The 18,514-nt window shown below is 31.7% G+C and overlaps 1 protein-coding gene across 1 annotated transcript in view; it reads right to left on the minus strand.

Annotated features, from left to right (window-relative positions):
* Nucleotides 1-17,909, minus strand: part of CDH19 (cadherin 19) — a 74,905-nt gene extending 56,996 nt beyond the window's left edge. Inside the window, exon 1 of the mRNA XM_079109210.1 lies at nt 17,672-17,909. The gene's annotated coding sequence lies outside the window, so the exon portion shown is untranslated. The remainder of the gene's footprint in view (nt 1-17,671) is intronic.
* Between the last annotated feature and the right edge of the window lie 605 nt (nt 17,910-18,514).

The following is an 18,514-nucleotide window of genomic DNA, read 5'->3' on the forward strand; positions in this document are numbered from 1 at the left end:
TGGGCTGTCTTGAGACAATAGTAACATAATGGAAAGTGAATTGTTAAGTATTGTAGAAACAGGAACAATGAAGAAAGCAGGTATATAGCACACCAGCTCTGCAAAAGTTACATTTCTATATTCTAGAATCATACTATTAAAAATGAAATGTAAATGCCATGGACAATGTCATTGAAATACTCTCTAATGAGAGTAAAATAACTTATAGGCAAGATCTTTTTATATAAAATAGAAAATACTGCTGAAAGAAAATAATTATTAAGAGAATAGGAATATTGCTAAAACATCAGTAGATCAAATTTTACTGTGATATAATTTTTCTAGAATGCTTACATTTGTTCTTTTTACCAAGAAAGAGACATAGGGCTATATTTATGTTCTTTGTTCAAACAAAGAGTGAGATAACACACAAAGATATAAATACATGCAACAGTGCTCCTGGAAATACTGATTGTCACTCATTGGAGGATGGTGATGCATGAGAGACAAGAAACAAAAGCGACAAGTCCTAAAATTACCCCAAATTACTGAATGCATAAGAGTCCAGGTAGCAGTTCTGAGGGGTAGGGAAGTCAGACAGAAGCTTACATTCTGAGTTTATGAGGACTGGAAACATGGTACCAAGGCATCCACAGGTCACAGGGAGACCACTAAAGATGAGACAGTTGTATAACCAGTGAACTTCAGCAATCTTTAGAGTATCTCCATTGAATATTTAATAGACTAATGCTCAAATCATGCGTGTGAAGAAACTATATTTTCCTGTGGAAAGCACCACCTGAAAGCATTGGAGGAGTATCCCCAAAGCCTGTCATCAGCAGGGAAAATGAGAAGACTTATGGTTCATGGGTACTATGTGGGGTACTCTGTTGTAATTTTTCCTAGGCAGTAGAAAAAAGTGGTTCTAGATAAACCATGTCCTGGTTTCTCCAGAAAATCTTAAAAGCAAGACCCTAAAGGTCAGTGTTTCCAGGTAAATTAAAAGCATCTCTGAACAGATCTTAAGAATAGTTTTAAGAAAATGAAGACTTCAACAACAAACAAGGTAAAATTCCTTGTCTGACATCCGATCAAATGGTCAGGCCTGCACAGCAGCAAAAAACCATTACCAAGGAGATTTCCCTCAATGGATTGAAAGCAACTTAGAAACCATGAAATGTAATACTCAATATCAAAAGAATGAAGAATTGATGCACACAGGAGGGAACAGGGACACCGAGGGGCAGAAACCGGACAAAAATTAATTCAGTTTGTATGTTCCCATTATGTATGCAGATTTTGAGAAAGTTTAAATCAATCACAGTGACAGAAATCAGCCTCGCCTCGTATCTGAGAGGCAATGAGATTGGGAGAAAGAACAGAAGGAAGGAATTTCCAAGGGACAAGGGAACTATAGAGCGTGGGGGATGGCTTTGTTCATTACCTTGATTGTGCTGATAAAAAAATATCCAAAGGGGAAAAAATCTCAGCAACAATTGATATTGAATATATAAAGTTTATTGTGCCAGTTATACCACATCATTATTCTTAAAATTTTTTATTTGTCAATCTCAGAGGAATAAATTACATGATATGTGCCACAATAGATAATAGATATCCTGATATGTTACATTTTGACATAATAAACACTTTTTGACAAGTATTTTTACCAGAAATTTGAAAATAATTTCCAAATTATAGGAATTTAGCAAGAACTCATTTAACTAAACCAAAGGAAACAACGAAATGTATCCCAATTGTTAGTTTCTCTGGAGATTTCCTACCCAGTGTGACCTGTGCAATAGCAGCTGTTTGTGAAGCATATGTGAATGCCAGCATCTCCAGTCACAGTGACATTGAGTCAGCATTTTGTCACACTACCCTTGAGGTTCATATATGACAGGATTTCTGAACAGCACTGGTACCAGAAAATGGATCTAGGTTCTTCAATATGTCAATGTTTTCAGAAAGAAAAAATTTCAAAGTAGAGAAATAGGGAATACAATATTCTAGATTCAAAGAAATTCAAGAAACACAAAAACTGGTAGAAAACAAGGAAACTGGATCATGATTTACACTACTGTAATTTTATACTTACATTTTTAGGGTGCATGGAAATTTAATGCATATGCAGTACTATATTAACTGATAATGAGGTTACGTTGTTAATGACTGGAAGTTTCTTTGTGGTCATATAAAATCATGCCATATTTTTGGTTATGTATAGTTCAGTATCTGGTGCATACTGGCTTTGGAAAAAAAAAATAGAATATCTAAACTTCTCTTTAAAATATTCCAGAATAAAATACTAAGATAAGTAAAACAACTGGCAAAAGCTAGATAATAATTGTTGAAATTGGGTCACGAGTATTTGGGTAGTTTATTATTTTATTTTTTTCATTTTTTAAATACATATATTAAAACAATAACACAAATAATAAGTATCATTTTGAAATTAATATGGTAGACTAAAATCAATAGTTATTTTAATAACAGCTATTGATGAAAATACACAGAAAGCAGGAGTACTCCATAATATTCATGAAAATGAAAATTTGGACAAGCATTTTGGAGAATAGTTTGGCCAAGTAATATATTTTAAGGTGTATAATGTATAAGGTATGAGTTATATTTTACAGTTTCACACCTAAAGAAATGTCCAAAATTGTCCACTATGAGGAAAGTATACATTGGATGAATTTGGAAAAAAAAGTTGAAAATAATGTTCAAATTAGGATTCTGTATGATATTCACTGTATAAGTTTTTTTCTAAATTTTAAGGCCATAATATATGAATAAATCATATATAATACTAAGTCTAGTCATATACAAATGTACCACAACATTTATTATGGTAACTATCATGATAGTAGGAAGTTATGCTGTTTTAGTGTTTGAAGTTTAGAAAAATTTCACCTTTTCTTTTACCTGAAATAATCCAAAGTAAATACGTCAAATATAATGATAGTCACTAAATGTGAGTTATGTCTCTCCTATGTGAACATGTTTTTCAAATTAAGTTCATATTTGAAATATTTAATAGCTACATTTAAAATTAAGAGCTAACATATCATTTTATAATTCTAAAACATGAACGTCCAAATATATATTCATATATGCAAAGAATAAATGAAATAGAAGCAATAGTTATATCTGACTTATGAAATACTATGGTTTTATTATTTATTATTTATATTATTTATTATATATTATTTATTATTTATTATTTATACTTATATATTTGAAATTTTCTATAATGGTCATATATTTCAGGGTAAGGGAAAAAATCCTTTTCAAATAATGGTGTACTTTTGATTGAAGACTGATGACAGCTGTCAGCTGTGCAAGACTGAGAAATACTCTGGGCTGAGTCTAGGCATGCAAGGAAAAATGCTCACAATTAGTTATATTTGAAATGGCCTCAGAAGAAACCAGCAGTGGCATTTCTGCCCTGCATTTGCAATCCTGGTTATATTTTCCAATCAGGTGAATACATTAATAAAAATATTCATAATACTTCAATATGGAAAGAAACATGCTAATACTGTGTCTCACATTAGTTTGGTTTGAGTTATTCTCTTATTGCTAGTGTGTAGGTACACTATTAAATATTTTATTAGGTTATACAGTATAGTAAATTTCAAAATATATAATACATATAAATGGTGTCGAACTTATAAGGCACAATAACAGATAACTATTATAATTATCTTACTATTGGAATAACATCCTAAGCATCTTCGAAATATTGTCTCCAAATAGAATATACGAATTTAGTATTGAAAAAATGTATTTCATCTAATATATTATATCACATGGGAAAGGATTTATATTCAGAAGTGACCTGCCAAATATCAAATATTTATTTGAGTGTAGAAAGAGGACTGAAAACCACATGGTGCTTTGCTGAAACAGGAGACAGGAAGTACACAGTTTGTAGCATTGTGACATCTGTCACTGACGTGTCTCCTTGTTTACATTGAATAAAGATCTGTACACTGAATTTTAACCTTTGGGCCATTCTTGAAATCAGACATAGTAAAATGCTTTCTATTATCCCCTTACAGATGCCTTCTATTCCCCCACCCTCTTCTGAGGTTTTCAGGTTAAAAAAAAAAAAAAGTGGTAAAAATAAGTCAAAATGATGGATTTCGTGGCTGGTGGAAGAAGATAAAAGTCGAAGCTGCAAAAAGTGGATAGGATAAATATAGAAACTTAATCCTATTTGTGATCTCTTAAAAATCAAGGGAAACTTGGCAGCCTCCTAGAATGGCACTAGACATAAAGACTTTGAAATGGCTTTCTCAGAAGGAAATGTAGAAAGAAATGTGTGTGGAAATAGCTTGCATACGTAAGTGCAAAGGAGGCGATATCGCTAGGCCAGAGACTGTTAATAAATGATGTGCCAACTCCTTCTCCAAAATCATTCACTCCACAGAGCTGGAATATGAATGATCTTTCTCTGTCCCATTTCCAAACTCTCATGAAGCATGTGCTTCGCATATTTACTGTCACAAAGAAGCCCTTGGCTGCAGATAAAGTGATACAGAGTCATATGTCCTCCTCCGATGCCCTCTTTGACTTTGCAGGGCCCTCCCATTGACATTCCTGTGATGTCCTGAGACAGCTAACCCATCTCTTCCTATAATAGTTATGCAACTTTGAGTAAATGACTTCATCTCTAGTGCCTCAGTAGCCTCCTCTGAAAACTGATGATAATAATTGTTTATCCCCAGAATCATGCTCTTGATAAAATGAGAATTTTGCCTGAAGTGGCTGTGTTAAGTATTGTTAACAAATTAAATAAAAATAGCTGACAATAGCCTAATGGTAAAGATCAGGTGTTTTCTATATTTCTCAACTTTGAAATCTTCAGCTATTTTTATTTCTGCAACAATACACACATAAAAAAAATCCTTATAAATGACTATTGCAAATATAGTTTAGGCCTCTTCAATATCATTTTTTCTAAGCATGGTTAAGTGACTATGACAAATAAACATTGTCATGCTTGAAGCAATACATAATATTGCATGGACATATATAAGCTGAAAATGATCCCGGGGTGACTCAGAACAATTATATTTTCAAAGAAGACTAATTATGACTTTAGGGATGGAAAATATTATATCTATGTACTTATACAGTTTGAAACTGAATCTAATTAGAAATTGTCTTTTCTATGACCTCTTCTTGGTTACATAAAGATAATTATTCCATCTGTGAAAACTTATAAAAAATATAATGTATTCTGGAAGGCTTGTGGAAAACTGAAATACTGAATGTCACTAAACTCAGCTTCTCATAGAGAAAAGCAGATGGCAATTAATGTAATGGCCCCATCTTTGGAAAACTATCGACTAGGCTTGGCCAAAATGATACATCATAAGACATAATTTGTGAGGATCGGGAAGTCCCAAAGCTTAAAAAAGAACTAAGGAAATCTCTTAAAGTTTTCTAAAATGCTGCTAAAACAAGATTAAAAGTTTCTTTACATCAATTTAAAGAAGAACATACAACTTCATATATCACGATCTAAATGTGTGAAACAAAGAAATACTATAAAGACTTATGTGAAGCAAACACAATGAGGGATTTTTGGGAAACAGCAACAGACCTCTCTTTTATCTCTTCAGTTTCAGGGATACTTCATAAATAAAGGCTTTGAAGTATCTAATTACAGTTAGCCTTTATTCTATAAGCACATATAAAATAAATACATTGCAGAGCAACAATATGGAAGGTTGGTGGCAGGTTTCCATCTGTATCTCAAAGTCTGTTTGTCTTGATATACATGCATACATCCTGACTTACCATATCCTTCCCGTCCACCCTCCTTCGACCCTTGCCCACCTGCCCCAGCACCCTTTTTAGTCCCTAATATCCCTCTATGACTTCCAGGTTCTTTTGTTGTTGTTATTGTTAGTTTCCACATATGAGAGAATACGCAGTACTTGTTTTGGTGTGCCTAACTCTTTTCATTTAACATGCTTACTTCTAGTTCTTTATTTTTCTGAAAATGAAAAGGATGTCATTCTGGATGAATACATTGTGTATCATCTGCTCAATAATGAGCAGACCCCAGATTTAGGCTGATCCCAAATCTTAGCTGTGTGAATAGTATCACAGTAAACATGGGTTTTCACTTATCTTTTTTTATATTTTGACTTCATTTCCTTTGAACATATTCCCAGGAGTGGGAAACTAGATCACATGGTAGTTCTATTTTTAGTTTTGTGAGAAATTTTCACACTATTTTCCACAGTGACTGTACTGATTAATTCCCACCAAGAGTTTGTAAGTGTTCTCTTTTCTCCACATCCTAGCCAACCAACATTTGTGATATTTTGTTTGTTTTTTGAAAATAGATATTTTTATTTGGGTGAGATGGCATCTCATTGTACTGTTGACTTGAATTTTCCTGATGAATAATAACATTGAATATTTATTTCATATATTTATTAGTCACTTGTATTTACTTTTGGGGGGAAGTGTCTAGTCAGCTCATTTGCCCACTTAAAAATTTGGATTACTAGGGAGCCCTTGGGATTTGTTACTGATTTGTGGGTGTGTCGCATGTGTGCGTGTGTGTGTGTCTGTTGTGTGTGCTCTTTATATATTCTAGAGATTAACCTTTCAGTAGATGAATAGCCGTTGAAGATTTTCTCTCATTGTTTAGGTTGTTTTTTTGTTCTGTTCACTGTTTCCTTCGTTATACAGAGTTTTTTAGATTGATATACTTCCTTTTGTCAGTTCTTGCTTTTAATATTTTCCCCCTATACTTTGGAGTTGTATCCAGAAACTCATTGCCTGTTCCAATTCTTTAAAATATTTCTGAGTGTTTTTATCTAGTAGTTTCAATATTTGAGGTCTTCAATTAAGTTCTTTGTTCCATATTGAGGTGATTTTTATACAGGGTGAGAGATAGTAGTCAACCTTTAATCTTCTGAATGTGGATATCTTGTTTACACAGACCATTTGTTAAAAGATGTTGTTCTTTATTCAATGTATGCTTCTGACATCTTTGTCAAGAATCAATATAGTTTTCAGTTTTCTATTCTGTTTCATTGGGCAATGTGTCTGTTTTAATGTCAAAACCATGCTGTTTTGTTATAATGACTCTGCAGTATGTCTTAAAATCAAGTATTGTGGTGCCTTAAGTGTTAGTCTTTTTGCTCAAGATTTCTGGGCTATTAGGCATCTTTTGCAGTTGCACATGAATTTAGAATTGCTTTGTGTAGGTCTGTGAAGAATACTGGTATTTGATGGGGAGTGGAGTGTACTAAATCTGTAGATTTATTTGGTAGTATAGACATTTTAATACTGTTGTTTCTTCCAGTCTATGAACATGGTCTTTCCAACTGTTAGGGTGTTCTTCAATTTCTTTGTTCAGTGTTTTTAAATTTCCATTGTGAAGGTCTCAACAAATTCATTATTAATGTGTAGAAAAAACTACTGATTTTTGCATGCTTATTTTATATTCTGCTACTTTACTAAATTTGTTTATCAGTTTTAATAGTTTTTTGGTGGAGTCTTTATTGTTTTGATGTCTGATCTGTCTATATGTAATTTGTTCAGGGAATTTGTTTTTCATGAAAGGATGTTGGATTTTACCAATCTTCTCTCTGCATCTATTGCTATGATCCTGTGAAACCAAGAGGATATTTTAAAACCTGAATATCATAATAGCAAGTAATGAGATTGAATTAGTAATGAAAATGTTCCTAAGAAAGAAAAGTCCAGAGCTAGATGTCTTTACTTCTGAATTTTATCAAATATTTAAAGAAGAACCAACATCAATGCTTCTAAATTGTTGCATAGAATTGAAATCCTGAAACCCATTCCTTGAGGCCAGAATTATCCTGCTACAAAAATCTAACAGGAACACAAAAACAACAAAATGAAAAGAAAAAAAAAAATGAAGTTCAATGTCCAGATAGAAGGATGTTAATAATAGAAACACATGTTAGGTAAAGAAAATCAGATCTCCTTGTGAAACTATCCTGGTTGATATATCTTTGGGATTCTGTATTACCTTCTATATTATTTCGTATTTCAATATTGCCTTATTATTTAATTCATATTTGGTTTTATTTTATATTCTTATTATAAAATATTTAATATTTTTATTTGCACTATAATCTTAGATTTCAAAAAATAATTTGAATCTTCTAATCAGTACTTAGAAGCATGTGTAATTTCAAGATATTGAAACATTTGTTTGTTTCACCCATCAAACACTTTGAGTCCTATCAACCACATGAAAGTGTCAACCTGTCTAAATATTCAGACTAATTCTGTTCCCCAGAAAGGGATAATACGAACAAAAGAATCAATAATGATATGGAGAAAACTGACAATCTACTGACTGATTGAATGCCCAAAGTAATTGTTTATACCAGCACATGAACATATATTCACAACTAAAAGTGAATGTCCTAAGTGGACCATGGATATTCCATACTAAGATTTTATCTCCTTCCTTCAATGCTATCCCTCCACAGGATTTTATGTACTTCCTCTAATCTCTGAGTAATTGGTCAGCCAAAATTACTGTGTCTAGCAAGGAAAGAAAGGAGTTAAAAATAACTGAAATTCTTCATGTTAGAAAGTTATTTATCAATATCCATCTTGCAACTGGACAGGTTCACACGATCCGCTTTACTGTTGAAAGATGAAGATGCACACCCCTTAAGAACAAAGGCACTGAGAGGCCTATGGGTAATGCTCTTTTATTTACTTCCATTTCTTTACCTACCAGAGGCTGTAGTTTGTAAATGGTGGATCCTATACCAAACTGGCATCACTGAGAGACTGGGTGAAGCTTAGTACCCCAGCACCTCATTCATTTCTGCTAAACGTTTGTGATAGGATGTTTCTGAAAACTGGGAAGCCCATTAGTTACTGAAACATAGCTTATCACCCAAAAAAATAGATGCTAGATCATCTATTTTCTTGTTCATCCTCCATTGTAATTCAATGAGAGCAATTATTATCTCCATTTCAAAAATCAAGAAAGAATATCAAAGTGAATTCATGAGACAAAAAATAATAGTGTCATCCAGGGCAACTATACATAATAGCTGCAGTAAAAATTTTTTCGGTTATGGAATAGATAAAAATGCTTAACTCAAAAGAATACAAAGGGTTGAGCATGGTCAAAGTTGGGGGGAAAGTGCCTTTGCATATTAATTTCAAAACCATTATTTTAGACAGCCGTCCAAGTTAAGTCGTTTCTAAGAGCACATACTAAGGGTGAAAAGGCTGGAGGTCCTCACAGAGTATATAATTGAGTTAATTTCCTCTTGGGTATATGTCAGGGCTTCGCCTCTCTTGTTCAACTCAGTCCTCATTTTTCCAGTCTATTTCTCTACCACAATACGTACTACGTTAATTATTCTGCCTTTTTTTTCACTACGTGAAAAGCAAGTGCTTAGAGGAGCTTTTGACGTAAGTTCAATTTTTCCATGTCTTGTCCCTATTTGTTCAGAGCATTCAGCTTTTAGTGCAGTCCTTTGACATTTCATTTCACACGTGTGCCCACAGTGTGTGAAATGTTAAGAGCAGTTTTGGGTATGCCATTCAAAACTTAAAAGTTTTTGAGTCATACTTGACGATTTTTCACACCAGTGTATGGGTACCTGTATAGTCACCATCATATGCAGGTTCCCATGAGATGGCAAGCAGAAAATAACTTTGTTAGTTGTTTTTAGTTTCTGATGTTAATTAATATGTAAAATAATACCACTTACATGTTGAAAATGAGACCAGTGGAAAATGTAAATTATGATAAATATAAAAAAGACAGTTAAGAGTAGTAAATATAAAATGAGATGAAAACAAAGTCTAAATTACACATTAATGTATTTGTGGTAATTCTAATATTCTAAAAATATTATTAGTTGTATAAATATATAAAAACCATTCTCGATTATATATTGTATAAGAAGAACTTAGCATATAGTTCCAAACTATTTTCACATAGTTTCACATGATCTTCTTTTACTTCCTCCTTACACTGGTATTTATTAATCATATCTATATACTTTAGATGAGGAACTGCAGTATTTCTTAAATTTTCATTGGTTCATTGTGATTACACATAATAATGGGATTCATTATAACACACACATATGTGCAGGTGATGTAACTTCATCTCCCAAATAATTTCCCTTGCCTGCTTTCTTCCCTGATCCACCTCCTCTACCCTGTTGGCCTCTCCTTTATTTTCTGCATGCCAGAGAAAATGTACGATCCCTGATGTTCTGAATCTGACTTATTTTGATTAACAAGATGCTCTCCAGTTCCATTCATTTTACTGCAAATGACATAATTTCATTCTGCTTTATAGCTGAGTAGAACTTCAGCTGTAAACGTGGGTACGCAGGCATCCCTACAGTGTATTGCCTTTGATTAGTTGCTAGCTAAATACACCTGGGACATATGGTGGCCCCATTGCTATTATTTAATAAACCTTGATGCTGATTTCCCCAGTGAGTATGCTAATTTACAATCCAAACAAAAGTATTTGTGTTCTTTTTTCCTTTACATTCTCATCAGCATTTATCATTACTTCTATCCTTGGTGATTGTCATTCTAACTAGAGTGAGATAAAATTTTAGTGTAGTTTTGTTTTGCATTTACCTGGTTCTTACAGATGTTGAACCTTTTCATATATTGACCATTTGAATTTCTTCCTGCAGGAAGTATATATCTAGCTCATTCTCCAACTTACTGATCAGGTAATTTGTTTTGTTGGTGTCAACTTTCTGAGTTCCTTATGTATTCTGGATATCAATTCTTTAACTGAAGAGTAGCTAGCAAAGATTTTTCTCCTGTTCTGTAGGTTTTCTCTTCATGATCGTATTCTCTTTGCTCTGCAGAATCTTTTTAATTTGATGCCATCCATTTATTCATTTTTCATATTATCTCCTGAGCTTTGGGTAATAGACCTTTCAACAATATTAATTCTGCCTATCCACAAACATAGGAGGTATTTCCATTAGCTGGTGGTGTTCTACTTCTGATTATTCTTTCAGTGTTTTGTGATTTTTGTTGTAGATATATGGAACCCCTAGAACCCCTAGGTTTATTCCTAAGGGTTTTTTTTTTTTTTTTCTTTTTGAGACAATTGTGAATGGAATTGTTTTCCAGATTTCATTTTCAGAATATTGGTTATTGGTGTACAGAAAAGCTATTGTGTGTGTGTGTGTGTGTGTGTGTGTGGTACTGGGGGATTGAATTTAGGGGCATTTAACCATTGAGTTACATCCCAACCCTTTTTATTTTGAGATAGGGTATTGCTAAGTTTCTGAGGCTGGCCTCAAGCTGGTGATCTTCCTGACTCAGCCTCCAAAGCCATTGAGATTATAGGCATGCACCACTGGGTCCAGGAAGCTATTGATTTTGTATTCTTATACTTTACTAAATATATTTATCAGTTGTAGAAGTCTTCTGGTGGAGCTTTTTGGATCTCCTAAGCACAGGATCATATAATCTGCAAACACTGAAATTTTGACTTCTTTTTTGTATGCTTTTCATTTCCCTACTCTTGCATAATTGCTCTGGCTAAGATTTCAAGTACAATATTGGATAGGAATGGTGAGAGTGGACATCCTTGTCTTGTTACTGATTTTAGAAGAAACAAGTTCCATTTTTCCCCATAATCTTTTCTTTGAGTATGTCATATATAAACTTTATACTGTTGATGGAGAGGAAATGTCTAATTTAAATCACTGTATTTTGTTTTATGAGAATGGAGTTACCTGTTAATTGGTCTGAAGTAGATTTTACCTTTATGCTTAACTGGATCAAGTCTGTTTTTATTTTAATGAATAGGAACAATCTATTCTGTGTTTCACACACAAACACACTCCCCCCCACACAAATTGTGTCTCAACAAATAAGAACATTGTATTTTTTTCCAACTGTCTATAATGTCTATAAATTCACAGTTTGAAGTTCAGAGTATAATAAATACAGAAATGAAACTGCACCACTGATTTGGAAAACATAACATTCATTATATGCTTCTTCTTACTCTCACTCTGGTCTTAATGAATGAACGGTTTTCAGACCAACAAAAAATGATTTGTACTTCCAACAATCACTAACTAAAAAGTTTAGGAAAGTAAAAACCATAAATAGAGGTTGAAACTTCATAAAGCATCACTAAGTCATGACAATTTGACAAATTCATCAGTTAATATAAATGTTAATAATAGGGAATTCCATAATCACAGAATTGTGAAAACATTATTTTGGATAATTAACCATTTTCCTCACATGAATAATATCTGACAATTTGGACTCATATACTTAGCTACAGACAATGTATGGAGGGAAAATCATTTTATTCTTACCAACTATATGTGCTATTGTTTCAAGAATTTCTTAAAGCATATATTTTTGTTTTCAATTTTGTTATTAAGGTGTTTTTTAGCTTTCTACTTGTTGAAAATCTTTTTAGCCACAAGTTACTAGAGTTAATAATAGAATTTTGTTCCATTAGACAGTTTTGCTGATGTTTGATACTAGTACATAATACCTAAACAAATATATCAAGCAAATGTTCCTTTCTCCAATTATTGATTTCTTTCTCACTACATATTCTGCATAACTACAATATCCATAAACTTATTCTGATGTCAAAAGAAATACTTAGTAAGCATCACTGGTAAATGGTGTGGAAAACATATTTTGGTATTGGAAAAGGCATAATAAAATATGATTTTTCAAAGGCACAATTTTTAGTGAATTGAAAAAACTAAAAGTGAAACAAGTTGATATTTTGCTTTTCTTTGTATATAGATATGTGTGCATGCTGTGTAGAATTACTGTAAAAACTAAAATTAATGTAATTGTGTCACAAAACCACATGGTATCTAATTCAGATGAATTGGGTTGAATATTAAAAGCATTGCTTCTGCCCCTAACAAAGAACAACATATTTGACCATTGTAATAGTAATTGTTTTTAAATGAACAAACATACAAAACTCATTATTGTACACTATAATCTTTCATATTTTCTTCAGTTTAAAATTCTATGATTCATATGGATAATGAATACTTCCATCTTTAAAGTGTATAAAATCCAGGAACTTGATGAGCTCAATCCATCTATTTTGGGAAAATGATTTTACACACATAATTCTAAGTAATAAGTAATTCTAAGTAAGTATCAATTAAAAAGATTGATAAATAAGGTGATTCAGTAAATATGATATTGGAAATATCCCATAAGGGAAGTTGCTAAGTCATTTATCATGAATGGCATGCATAGAGAATAAATAATTTCCTACTGTACGATTCCTAAACTTGGAAATTTAGGTACATCACCTTGATTTCAAATAAAAGTATCTGTGAGAAGAAATAAAACAGAAGTAATTTTTTACACACCATGGTTAAGTGTATTTCCAAGGACTAGGATTGCTTAAAAACACAAATCAATTTAAGATAACAAAAAAGTCCTGATTATAGTTAATTTGAGATACAGAAAGGATACAGAAAGAAAAGAAGGATGCCTCCTTTAAGATTTGAATTCTTAGGAGTGGATACCAGACAGAAAAGCAAACAAACACAAAAACAAGTTCCTTTTAATTATTCAGTGTAGAAGTATTCAGTACAACCTGGAGAAATGGCTTAAAGGATTATTGAGTAGATGAATGCATCTTTTCTCCTAAAATTTTAAATCATGTGGCCATAGCCCATTTTAATTTGTCAATGGGTAGGGAGACATTTTATATGGTCTGTGAGAAGGAATTATATAAAAATAAGTCCTCATCATCAGTCCAGTAACCTTAATATAGTTACTTTTAAAATATATAGAAAGAAATTAATTGATATCTTGCTGAGCTTTATAGTATTTACCATCCACATATGCAATCTTAAAAGTGTATTGCTTTCCTTCACACAAAAAAGTTCAGTATCATAAGCTCATAAAATTTATACTTCAAATTAAAAATTATGTTTTAAACATTGACCTAAAATGCATAAGTATTTAGATACAAATGATCACACCTGTACATACATACACAGACACAATGATAACATTTCTTCATATATTTAAATTTAGTCTAATGTAGATTTCATAAAAGTAACTATGAAATCATATCCTATAAAAAGCTGTACATTTTAACAAAGATTATATGCTCATAAAATTATCAAAGTATATATACATATATTAGTTTGAAATTATCTATCTTACACACAAAAATCATAGGATTATAGATATACATGTGTATATACATAAGCTTACTTAATATTAACCAATAAATTCGAAGTTAAATACTGATAGTCCAGTAGAATGGGCACCATTTAGAGACATTGCATGGAAGAGAGAAAATATAGGAAGAGAAACCTATGTCCTGCATAAGCCCCATAAATAAAAGTATTATTTTAAGAAAGAGACACATGTATATCTAACTGGAAAATAATAATGTAGCCCATTTTGTTTTGATCAAACACTATAGAGAAAGGGTTAGATTTTGCTTTCCCAGTTGAAGAACAATTTCAAGCACTGTCAAGAATTATTTTCTTAGTGACAAATAACAGTACTCTGTTCAAGATTCAAACAGAGATGTGTCTGTATCCTTCCCTCTTTATTTTTTTAGTGTTATGCTTACATTCTATGTTTGTATATTTACAAACTTATCTTTTTATCAAAGAAGGTCATAGTCTCTCTACTAGAGATTTCTAATAAAAAAAAAACAGAAAACTCTTTGGAAAAATTTAACTATAATATAATTTATGAATAGAAAAATGGTAGAATTTTCCATTCCTGTGATTTATACATACTTTTCTCATCTCCACAGGAATTACATTTCTAAATTGTACACATAGAGAAAATTACCTAGGTTAGTTTGAGCAAGACTGGTGTGTAAAATTATTCCCATTTTAATATGCTGTCTTGAGAGTTTGCAAATTCCATTTATCAGGCAATTTCTTAGCATTAAAGACCAGATAAAATGTGGATGGACTGATCCTCTATATTCATAAGTTCTAAAATAACTTAAAATTTGACTTGATATGCCATAGTAGGATGTCTAAAAACTATGAGTTTTGCTTTAATGTTAAGACATTGTTGATTCTGAATGTTATTATTTGGTAATTAATATAACAATTCTGACAAAAATATTTGTGTTTTACTAATTTTAGGACATTGATTAAAATCAGACAAGCATATGCTAATGGATCATTCCAAAATCTTCAAAAGAAGAATCATTTGAAAAAGAAACTGATTATCATAAACTTTGGAAAACAAGTTTTAGAGCATTTATCTGAGTTTTTTCAAGTAAGGGGTGACTATAGTGTGTAAGAAACTAAAAGGTATATTTTGTTTTGCTTTGTTTTTCAGGTATTAAATATCTTCTGGGTAATTTGGAAAAGGTAGCTTATTGAATCTGTGATCTGTCTTCAGTAGTAATAGGAAAGATTTTTGTGTGATTATTAGTAGGTTCCACACTCATTTTTGTTTCAGTCTCAATCTGTTACACCAAGGTGAAGATACCTGTGTCAGAAGATATGGATATTAAGGAAAGTCATCGTGAAAAATAAAAAAAGATTTAGAATTCTATTTTCCTTCATTCACCAGCACCATGCCAGGAGCAACCCCTGTTCATGAGAAGAAGGTGTATGAAAAGAATCATAATCCTCTCAGAGAGGAACACATTTATCCTACTGTACTCATACTCAATTACATGCCAAGCAATACTCTTTAACATGGAAACAACCAAAATTAAAGTGCACATATTAAATCATGAGTTGCAAAAACATCTGGATTTGTTTTTATTTATAGATTATTACTTATCATATTTTATGTAGCTGAATTATGAGAAACTCCTGAAAGAGGGTCTAGTTTTTAAAAAATACAGGGAAGACATTTATGCACATCACTTTTTACATTTTAAAATTCAAATCCATTTTAACTGATGTATAAAAACAAATATTGTACATATTAAAGGGATACTATGAATTTAAATACATGTATATGTATTTTTTTAAGTTAGATTACCTATTTCTATTTCACTTGAACATCACTCCTGTATGGTAAATCCTTTCAAAATTAACATCATGTTAAAATATGTTTAATTTGGGATATTTCAATCAAATAAATTTTTTTAAAATCCTATGGATAACTTGGAAATATTCCAAAATGGAAAATAATTCAAAACAAAAAGTGTAAATGAATCACATATGCTTAAACATGTCTATAAATTGTGTATTTTAGTGTGTGTATAAAAAGAAAAATAGCAATACTTTATGAGAACACAAATTTTTTTAAAAATTACTAAAATATGAGGCCATAAAATGCATACTTAATTTACATAAAGTGATGTATTTCATTAGTTTTTATAAAGCTTTGACAACCAAAAACACACCTGTAAAGAGCAGGAGGTCAGGTGATTTCTAAATTACATGAATTTGTTAATTTTTAAAAAATCCTAGACAAATTAAATTAAATGTCGAGATGTGTACTACTTTTATAAATATTTTGAGTTTTTGAATTGGATAAATAAAAAGGTATGAATTATGTCTAAAATATTTTGCATGCAACTTTTAGTATGTATCATATTTATGATAATTTGAAATATTTAAAATTTATAATGTAAATATTATATAAAGCATATAATTTCACTTTTTATTGCAACAATATTCAAAATATAGAAAATATTAAAGCTGCACATTTTTATCTAAATAATGTCTTCCTTGCAGAAGAATTTATAGAGCTGAAGTATAACTTTCTATAAAGAAAACATTTGCCATCCTCTAAGGATTATTCTTTTGTTGCTGGACATTTTATGTTTTTTTTTAAATGTTCTGGTTAGATTGAGTATATCCCTTTGGCAAATTTACTTTGAAAATTTTATTCAAATAAGTAATATGATTAATAGTATCAGAATGAGGCAATGTTTGATGACTTTTACCTTTTGCATTTTCTTAATTTTCCCTTTGTATTGTGCATATTTGATGGATTATTATTTCATTACATATAATTGACAGGGTACACATGCATGTACATGTATATGCAAATATGAACATATAGCTATGAATGCTTTTGTATTCATAAGACTCCATATTTTATTTCTATTAGAAGTGCAACAATATTTTGAATTACTTAAAGAATTTGGCCTTAAAATCTTTGAATAAAATTAAAATATTGTTAACCAAAAAAGAAAAGAAGACAGGAAAGAGCAAGAAAACAATACAATCATATGGTAACTTCAATAACAGCTCATCTTTAAATAAGTGAAAAATTTCCTTCTGAAAAAACATGTTTAAGAAATAAAGTTTTACATTACTCTTTTTCATAATAATTATTTGTCTCTAATTTAGGTGATAACAACTTCATTATTCATAATGCCCAATGGTACAAAGAAAATGTATGGTAAGTTAACAATTAAAATCCCAGAGAAAGAAAAATGTGCAGTAGCTATACATTCATCAAGAAACTTAAGTTTTATATGTCTGAGATTTGAGCTACATTTCCCCCTTGATTTTTACTGTCACGATGGAGATTTGTTCTCATGGATATTTGTATTTTAAAGAAAATTCAGTACACATATTATTTCAAAATTCAGTTTTTCCTAATGAAATACAAACTAACAACAGTTTTTCAAGTATTTCTGGTCTTGTTTTTCAATAAGACATGATTTATGTAATTCAAAAAATCTTGATTATCACAGTCTTACCGGTAATAGCTTCAAATTCTAGGGTCTCCCAGGAAACTGAAATCCAAACTTCTAATAAGACCCAAGAAGAGAAGGAAACTTGCTTCACAGGCGTCTCTGAAAACTTTCCATGTGCCACATTGCTGGGAGTTACACACGCTGTGCTTTTGTACCACAGCACTGTCAGTATGTCACCGCTCACTGAATGCTATTTTGGGTTCTCTTCCTGGAGCCACGAACACTGAGCCTTTTGTGCAAAATATCATAAGGGCATCCTGATGTCCCTTCATAGTCTAGGGTGAATATGCAGACCGCCAAGCAAGGGGATGAACTGGTGAACTGGGGCTTTCTCTCTCTCTCTCTCTCTCTCTCTCTCTCTCTCTCTCTCTCTCTCTCTCCCCACCCCCGCCTGCCCTCCCTCCCCTTTTCTCTCTCTTTTTTTTCCCTACCTTTTTTCTTTTTTCTTTTCTTCTTTTTTTGGCCATCTTCCTAACAACAACAAATTAAAAGAAACTAAAGTACTTTCTAGTTGAGGTGACAAGGAGGGAATTCAGCTTATGCTAGAGAATTCTGCAAGTGGAAAGGACATGCCCTCTGCTTGGGGGTTAGCTTATGAAGCAAGTGATCTGTCTGGAGCAGACACAGGCATTTTACTAGAAGCAAAAAGGTTGTCCACATATGTCTAGGCCTCGACTCTGACTCTTCTAGCCGGGAATGAAGTAGAATACACAATAGCAGGGCAAGTTCTAAATTATAATCAATCTTCTTCTATTCCTTGATTTATTTATTAAATTAAGATATTTATTACTTTATTCCTAAATAAATTTTATTACCAAACGATCTACTGTGAAATATGTTTTTTCT

Source organism: Sciurus vulgaris (assembly GCF_902686455.1).
Source record: "Sciurus vulgaris genome assembly, chromosome: 13".
NCBI classification, from domain to species: Eukaryota; Metazoa; Chordata; class Mammalia; order Rodentia; family Sciuridae; genus Sciurus; species Sciurus vulgaris.